Here is an 8636-nt window from a genome sequence, read left to right as displayed (position 1 = left end):
GATACCTGTAGACAATCTTTATAATCAGCCAGTTACGTTGTGATGTTTGATAGCACACAAGGCATTCCTCCGGTATCCGGAAGTTGCATAATGTCATAGTCGAAGGAATGTGTATTTGACATGAAGAAAGCAATATCAATAAAACTGAACGATCATAATGCTAAGCTAACGAATGGGTCTTGTCCATCACATCATTCTCCTAACAATGTGATCCCGTTCATCAAATGATAACACATGTCTATGGTTAGGAAACTTAACCATCTTTGATTAATGAGCTAGTCTAGTAGAGGCTTAGTAGGGACACGGTGTGTTGTCTATGTGTCCACACATGTATCAAGTTTCCGGTTAATACAATTCCAGCATGAATAATAAATATTTATCATGATATAAGGAAATATAAAATAACAACTTTATTATTGCCTCTAGGGCATATTTCCTTCACTTATCACATGTGAGCATGCAAGTTTATTCTTGGATTCTGCTTGAGAATATTTTGACATCAAACTCCCAAGGTTGCACTCGGAAACATGGTCAAGAGATATCTTTGAACCATATTTCCTTGATGCAAGGAAGAGCGCCATTAATGCTTCAGTTATGTGGATGATTTGAGTAGCCGTAATGAATATACTCATGTTGAGGGGAAGTACCATCCACAAAAAACAATGTAATTGATTGATAAATTGAATGCTTCTCTGGAAATAATTGATCAAGGGCAAGCCAAGGATGTGGATAGTCCTTACTACTTTAATAATACTCAATTTGAAAGTCCAAGAAAATACTTCAGTTCAATTCAAGTTTCAGACTCATTTTCTTATGTTTAGATTAATGCAACATAAATATCTACTTAATGCATAATGTATATAAATAGGGGTGAACTTGTGAACGGGCACATGAATGGAACTCAAACATACAACCATATGCAGACAAGACCTGTGTTTGTCTTTTATTCCCAAGTTTGAACTAGTATAGTTCGGGTTCTTACATGATAGTGCATGTCACTTTATTTTTTCACCGCTACAACGACCAAACCATGGACTAAGAAAACGGTGTTTCATATGTCTAGTACTAGAGTTCTTCTCTTATTAGTTAGTACCGAAGATGCCAAATGGCACAATGGTGCTCAAGCAATATGGAGGGATGTAGACATTGCACATTGCTGGCAGCATCTGCAGCGCTAGGTTACTTATTTCCTTGAACCGGGGCAGTTGTTGAGGCTGGACAGAGCCCTGGGCCTGTGGGTTTAGCTGAGATGGCTAGAAGGAGCCCTGGCTTGATGGATATTGTTGTTGAGGCTGCTGGTAGGAGACCTGGCTCGACGATTGTTGTTGTTGATGATGATGGAAAATAATAGCATGAACGACACTGTGGATGGCTTGGCGCCGCGACTGCTCGGGGATCTGCCACAGCTGCTGACAACATAATTGTTGCAACAGTTGGTAACTACTTTGTTGCAATACTTGTGAGCTTGCATATGCAATGTTGTGTTGTTGCAAGACGACATCCCTGCATGGAATCATTTGTTGTTGCAGAATTTGTTGAAGGATTTGTTGTTGTTGTTGTTGTTGTTGCTGCTGCTGCTGCGAAATTGGTTGTTGTGGTTGCGGATACTGTGGTTGCGGTTGTGGATATGGTTGTTGTGTTGGAAATGGTTGCGCTTGTGGATATGGTAGTTGTGGCGGAAATGGTTACGGTTGCGAATATGGTTGTTGTGACGGAAACGGTTGCGGCTGCGGATATGGCTGTTGTGGTGGGAATGGTTGTTGCTGCCCTGGAAATTGTTGTTGTTGCACCAACGGAAATTACTATTGTGGTCGTTGTTGAGATGGATTTTGCGGCTACAATTGTGGCACTGGAACTCTAACTGCAGTTGTGGCGGTGGTCGCCGCGATAGCAAGGAGGGCAAGGATGAGAAAGGTCTTCATGGTGGATTTGTATTGACCACTGCTTGCTTGGCTTGAATGGTGCGCTCTACTTACGAGAATGATGGATGAGGAAGGATGATCATCATGCTACAGTCCTATTTATAGCTACCATGGCATAATCACCTTCACAGTTGGCATTTGCTTGCCAAGAAAGTGCTTGGAAGCTTCCTGAAATCATAATTTGATATGTTGTGTTTGGTGGCACTATCATTCCACCACCAAAAATCTATGATAACACACATGACTCATCTTATTCACTTTACAACTCAAACACTAATCTAGATTACCTAATTTTCTCAAACTAAGTTTGTAATGTTATGCAAGTTGTTAGGTGTAAACTAGATAAGCATTGCATGCACGAAACCTAGTTTGTAATCTTCTGTGGCCTGTTAAGATAGAGGAGACTAGTAATGTAACTTGCTTTAGTAGGCCATGACTCATCAAATTCCTTTTACATGTCAAGTGTCGTAGTGTTCTAGAAGTTATTAGCAAACATCAACTTTGTAATGTTGTACAAGTTGTTACGTGTAAACTAGATAAGCTTTAGTTGCACACAAAAAAGATTATAATCATGTGTGACCCATTTAAGATAGATTAAAGTAGTAATGTAGCTTGCTTTGATAGACATGACCCATCAAATTGCTTTTACTTGTCTTAACTGTTGTATATGTTGTACAAGTTATTAACACTTAGCAGCTTAGTATGGCTTGCAATGTGTGTGTATGCCAAGGTATGTGTAGCTTTTATTCATTTGTAGCTCTTATTTTGTTTTACGTGAAATCATGCAAATGATCATCCACGGTAACGCTTGCGAGTGCAGCTGCAATAATGTTGGCAGGGTCGGAGGGAGGCTGTGGGATGGCATGAGTTCTGATGACAACCTATAGTTCATTATGTTTTTTTGGGTGGTACCTATAGTTCATTATGTGTGGAAAGATACGTATTATGTTTTTCATGCGTGCTAAAAACCTATGTTTTAAAATTTGCAAACTGGCCCTGTCTATTCTAAGGGCTACTACTGGTGGCCAATTTGAAGACATGTGGTGCATTGGGCCTTGGACACCACAGATAGCCTCAGCGTAATAATGGTGGTTTGGCCCTAGTACTGTTCTTCCGCCAAGTTGCTTTTCTGCCGGATGTCGACCTCTTAGATCTAGCCGGTGACCAAACCTCTTAGATCTAGCCGGTGACCAATTTTGCTCTTTCCCATCGGATATCTATACAGATTTGTGTATGTCGCCCCTGGATATCTAGATCAGAAAGGCTCCGGTGGCGCACACTCATATTATTAGCCAACACGACCTCAAGAGGGCGCGACAAGAAGCTTCAATTTCTTATTGGTGTCATGGGACATGTCTAAGTCAAGATTCTTAAGGCATTGATAGAGGTGGAGAAAGTCATCGCGACTGCAATTGGAGGTCTTGAAGCTTTGCTGGAAGGGTGTAATTGATGCGTTGAAGAATGTGCGCCATGTGTTTGGTGACTTGAAATAGCGGCCTCGGCAAGCGGGGGCACCATCACTGGAGGACTGCATTTTTGGTGGTACTCCTCGAGTACCGAGTCTCAATTCCTAGGGTGAAAATCCAAGGTCTAGCCTTTATTGGTTGTACCTGCCAATGGCCTTGATGAAGGCAATGTTTTTGGGTGAGCTTGAAATTTTTCTAGGGTCAAAACCCACGATCTTCAATCGGGTAATGACAACGCTTGTGCATTGTTTCCTTCTTGGGGGGTTGTTTCTGGAGAATTTTTTTGGTAATCCGGGTGTTGTCTTTGGTGGTGGTTAGAGTGCTACAGATGCTAGTGATCGATCACCATGGCGGGATCTTTTTTCTTCTATTATTTTTTCCAGCTGTGTGTATCCTTGATGTCTTTGGACATCTAGCTTGTTGATAGAGAGGACGGGTGTAATTGGTATCTTCGTGATATTATTTTATTCCTTTGTTGATTTTTTTATGAACTAAGTCGATGATGTCAATGAATTGAGCAAGAGCTTGCAGGGTGGTATGCCTATGAAAATGGAGAGTCAGATCATCACTATGAATAAAATCAGCCAAAGAGGGCTTTTTCTTAATGGCAAAAGAGAACGGTTCATGAAACTTTTGAGACCTAGGCAACTCATGCCAAAAGAGAATAGAGTCTCCAGACCCAACATTTACCTGGCCAATTCATGGTGAATCATGAAATATGCTTCTTTTTCTATGGTGTATTTGTATGGTACTGTAGATATGATAAAGAAAATTCCAATAAACTTTGTTAAACCTGACATATTTCTGAACCGAGGCAAATCTATCGTCATAATTGTTTTCGGAACGAGGGGTCAAGTAAGGGCTATCTCTAAAGCTATCCCTCAAACTGCTCGCAACCATCCGAACATGTTTTGCCATCCAATACGTACGGTCCTATATTGGCCCGCAGGCCGGTCCGGATGTGTTTTTTTCCTGTAAACCGAAAACAAACTACGGGGCTTTGCGGGCGTCCGGACCGCTGATGGGCCCGCTTCTTACTCGCCTGGCCCACCCAAAACACCTCTCCTGTGCCCACGCCCCTTCACATTAGAGGCAATCAGCTAGCACTGCTCCAGGCACCAGTACCTCATTCATGCCGATTCGAAGTAGCCGCAATGAATATACTCATGTTGAGGAGAAGTACGAGCCACAAAAATCAATGTAATTGATTGATGAATTGAATGCTTCTCTGGAATTAATTGATCAAGGGCGAGCCAAGGATGTGGATAGTCCTTACTACTTTAATAATAGTCAATTTGAAAGTCCAAGAAAATACTTCAATTTAATTCAAGTTTCAGACTCATTTTATTATCTGTAAATTAATGCAACATAAATATCTACGTAATGCATAATATATATAATTAGGGGTGAACTTGTGAACGGGCACATGAATGGAACACAAAGAAACAACCATATGTAGACAAGACCTGTGTTTGTCTTTTATTCCCAAGTTTGAACTAGTATAGTTCGGGTTCTTACATGATAGTGCATGTCACTTTATTTTCTCACCGCTACAACGACCAAACCATGGACTAAGAAAACAGTGTTTCATATATCTAGTACTAGAGTTCTTCTCTTCTCAGTTAGTACCGAAGATGCCAAATGGCGCAATGGTGGTCGAGCAATATGGAGGGATGTAGACATTGCACACTGCTGGTAGCGTCTGCAGTGCTAGGTTCCTTATTTCCTCAAATTGGGGTAGTTGTTGATGTTGGACAGAGCCCTGGGCCTGTGGGTTTTGCTGAGATGGCTGGAAGGAGCCCTGGCCTGATGGATATTGTTGCTGAGGCTGTTGGAAGGAGACCTGGCTCGACGGTTGTTGCTGTTGTTGTTGTTGTTGTTGTTGTTGTTGTTGTTGTTGTTGTTGTTGTTGTTGTTGTTGTTGTTGTTGTTGTTGTTGTCGTTGTTGTTGTTGATGCAGAATAATAGCATGAACAACATTCTGGATGGCTTGGCACCGCGACTGCTCGGGGATCTGCCACAGCTGCTGACAACACAATTGTTGCAACAACTGGTAAGTACTTTGTTGCAAAACTTGTGAGCTTGCATGCGCTATGTTGTGTTGTTGCAAGATGACATCCCTGCATGGAATCAGTTGTTGTTGCAAAATTTGTTGAAGGATTTGTTGTTGTTGTTGTTGCTGCTGCTGCTGTTGCGAAATTGGTTGTTGTGGTTGCGGATACTGTGGTTCCGGTTATGGATATGGTTGTTGTGGTAGAAATGGTTGCGGACGCGGATATGGTAGTTGTGGCAGAAATGGTTGTGGCTGTGGATATGGTTGTTGTGATGGAAATGGTTGCGGCTGCGGATATGGCTGTTGTGGTGGAAATGGTTGTTGCTGCCCTGGAAATTGTTGTTGTTGCACCAATGGAACTTGCTTTTGTGGTTGTTGCTGAGATGGATTTTGTGGCTGCAATTGTGGCACTGGAACTGTAACTGCAGTTGTGGCGGTGGTCGCCACAATAGCAAGGAGGGCAAGGATGATAAAGGTCTTCATGGTGGATTTGTATTGACCACTCCTTGATTGGCTTGAATGATGCGCTCTGCTTATGAGAATGATGGATGAGGAAGGATAATCATCATGCTAGGGGCCTATTTATAGCTACCATGGCATAATCTCTTTCACAATTGGCATTTTCTTGTGTGGAAAGTGCTTGGATGCTTCCCAAAATCATAACTTGGTATGTTGTGTTTGGTGGCACTACTTACAAGTTTATTCTTGGACTAATCATTAAAGTTCCTTTTTGTTGCACTGTCATTCCACCACCAAAAAGGTGTGATAACATGCATGACTCATCTTATTCACTTTACAGCTCAAACACTAATCTAGATTGCCTATTTTTCTGAAACTAAGTTTGTAATTTTCTGCAAATTGTTATGCATAAACTAGATAAGCATGGCTGGCATAGAACTTAGTTCGTAATCTTATGTGGCCTGTTAAGATAGATAAGACTAGTAATGTAACTTGCTTTAGTAGGCCATGACTCATCAAATTCCTTTTACATGTCAAGTGTTGTAGTGTTCTAGAAGTTATTAGCAAACATCAATTTTGTTGTTCTACAAGTTGTTACGTGTAAACTAGATAAGCTTGACTTGCACACAAACAAGATTGTAATCATGTGTGACCTGTTAAGATGGATTAGACTAGTAATGTGGCTTGCTTTGATAGGCCATGACTCATCAAATTGCTTTTACTTGTCTTAAGTGGTGTATATGTTGTACAACTTATTAACACTTATCAGCTTAGTATAGCTTGCAAATTTGTGTGTGCATGCCAAGGTATGTTCTAGCTTCTATTATTTCGTAGATCTTATTTTTATATTTCTTCAGCATTTTTGAATTTTGAACAAAATTGGGAAAATATGAACATTTTTTTTGTAATTCCAATTTTTTTTGTAGTTGTGAACAAAATTTAAAAGTTGAAACATTATTTGAATTTGTGAACAAATTTTGAAACACGGTGATTTAATGAATTTGTGAACAAATTTGGAAACCAGGAACATTTTTAAAATTCATGAACTATTTTTAATTTGTGAAGAAAATTACAAAATGCGAACATTGTTAATTTGTGAACAAATTTTGAAACATGAATGTTTTCTGAATTTTTGAATAAAACTTGAAAACAAGAACATTTTTGACATGTTAACAATTTTTTATATTCCCTAATTTTTTTTAATTTGTGAACAAATTTTGAAACATGAAAATTTTCTGAATTTGTAAAAGAATATTAAAACAGGAAAGCAAATTTTTTTTGGTTTGTGAACAAAATCTGAAAAGGTGAAAATTTTGAATTTTCTGACATTTTCTGAGATGAAGCAAACAAAATTTGTAATTCTTAGTGTTTTTTGGAATTTATGAACAAAATTTAAAAACAAATTTTTTTCTGGACAAATGATTTGTTTTTCTAAAATGTGAAGATTTTTTAAGTTTCTGAATATTTTTTCAAAAAGAAACTTTATTTGAGAAAGAAAAATAAAAATGAAGCTAAAATAGAAAAGGAAAAAGGAAAGAAATAAAGAAACAAAAAACGGAAAATGTATAGAAAATAAAAAGGAAAAGGAAAAAAGAAGAGAAAAGAAAAAAGGGAAGCAGGGAAAAAGAAGAAAAAGGGAAGAGAAAGGTAACAGGAAAAGTCCGGTTCAGGAACCTTCTAGAAGTTTCCCAAAACCATAAAAAACCGGATGGGAACCTCTAGGGTTTCCAAAATCGGGAACGCTTAAATGGGCCGGTGCAATGTCGAGTCTCGATCTTTTGTGTGATATGGTGACATTTTGACGCGGAATGCGTCAAATAGGGATTTCTGAATTAACCTTGAATTAATGGTGAAACCTATTTGGCGCTTCGGCGCCAGTTCGCGAACCGGCGCCTACTTGGGCTCGGCCCATTTCCCCTTTCTTTCCGTTTGTATAGAAAACACAAAAACGCAGGGGTGTCCGATGGTATTCGAACTTGCAACCTCCCGGTCGTTCTTCATTGCGCTAACCACAGGCCTCAACTTAGGTGCACAATTATATCTTTACTCTTTCCTTCATACAATTCCAAAAAAAAAATCTTTCATTCATATCTCTTTTACTTTTTTTCTTTGATTTGTTTTTTTCTTTTGCTAAATTGAACGAATTTATTTTAAAACCGATGAACCATTTTTCAAGTTCGATGAATTTTTGCTAAACTGATGAATTTTTTTTGAAGTTCGATGAACTTTTTCAAATTCGATAAACTTTTTTCATATTTGATAAACTTTTTCAAAATTTCTAAACTTTTATCAAATTCGATGAAGTTTTTGCAAATTTGATTAAATTTGTAGAAAAAACGAATGTACTCTTTTCAAATTTGATGAACTTTTTTAAAACCGATGAACCTTTTTTAAAATTTGATGAACTTTTTTTAAAACAAGGAACTGTTTTTACAAATTCGTAAACTTTTTTTGAAATTTTATGAACTCTTTTTCATAAAAAAATTGTTTACAAATAATTCAAAAATCTAATAAGTAACGTGGATACAATGGTTTCTAAACCTTTCGCATTCTTCCGGGTCACTTGAGGTTACAAACTGTAGTGGTTAGCAGAACACTTTGTCTGTTACAGCGGCACAACACGAGTTCGCGTCGTGGGCCCACCGAACAGGAGCCTCCCTCAATTAATTGCTCCCAACTACACCTGGCCATGGGCAGCCCGGCCCGAACGGCCTGGCCCGACGCTGCACTCGGCCC

At 39.0% G+C, this 8636-nt stretch overlaps 2 pseudogenes; both read right to left on the bottom strand.

Moving 5' to 3' along the window:
- Positions 1–921: 921 nt before the first annotated feature.
- On the bottom strand, positions 922–1979 carry LOC119323448 (annotated as a pseudogene).
- Positions 1980–4932: 2953 nt separating this feature from the next.
- Positions 4933–5981, bottom strand: LOC119323447 (annotated as a pseudogene).
- Between the last annotated feature and the right edge of the window lie 2655 nt (positions 5982–8636).

Source organism: Triticum dicoccoides, chromosome 6B (assembly GCF_002162155.2).
Source record: "Triticum dicoccoides isolate Atlit2015 ecotype Zavitan chromosome 6B, WEW_v2.0, whole genome shotgun sequence".
NCBI lineage: Eukaryota > Viridiplantae > Streptophyta > Magnoliopsida > Poales > Poaceae > Triticum > Triticum dicoccoides.
Note: the sequence above shows the minus strand (reverse complement) of the source record. Positions and strands in the feature narration are given on the sequence as shown.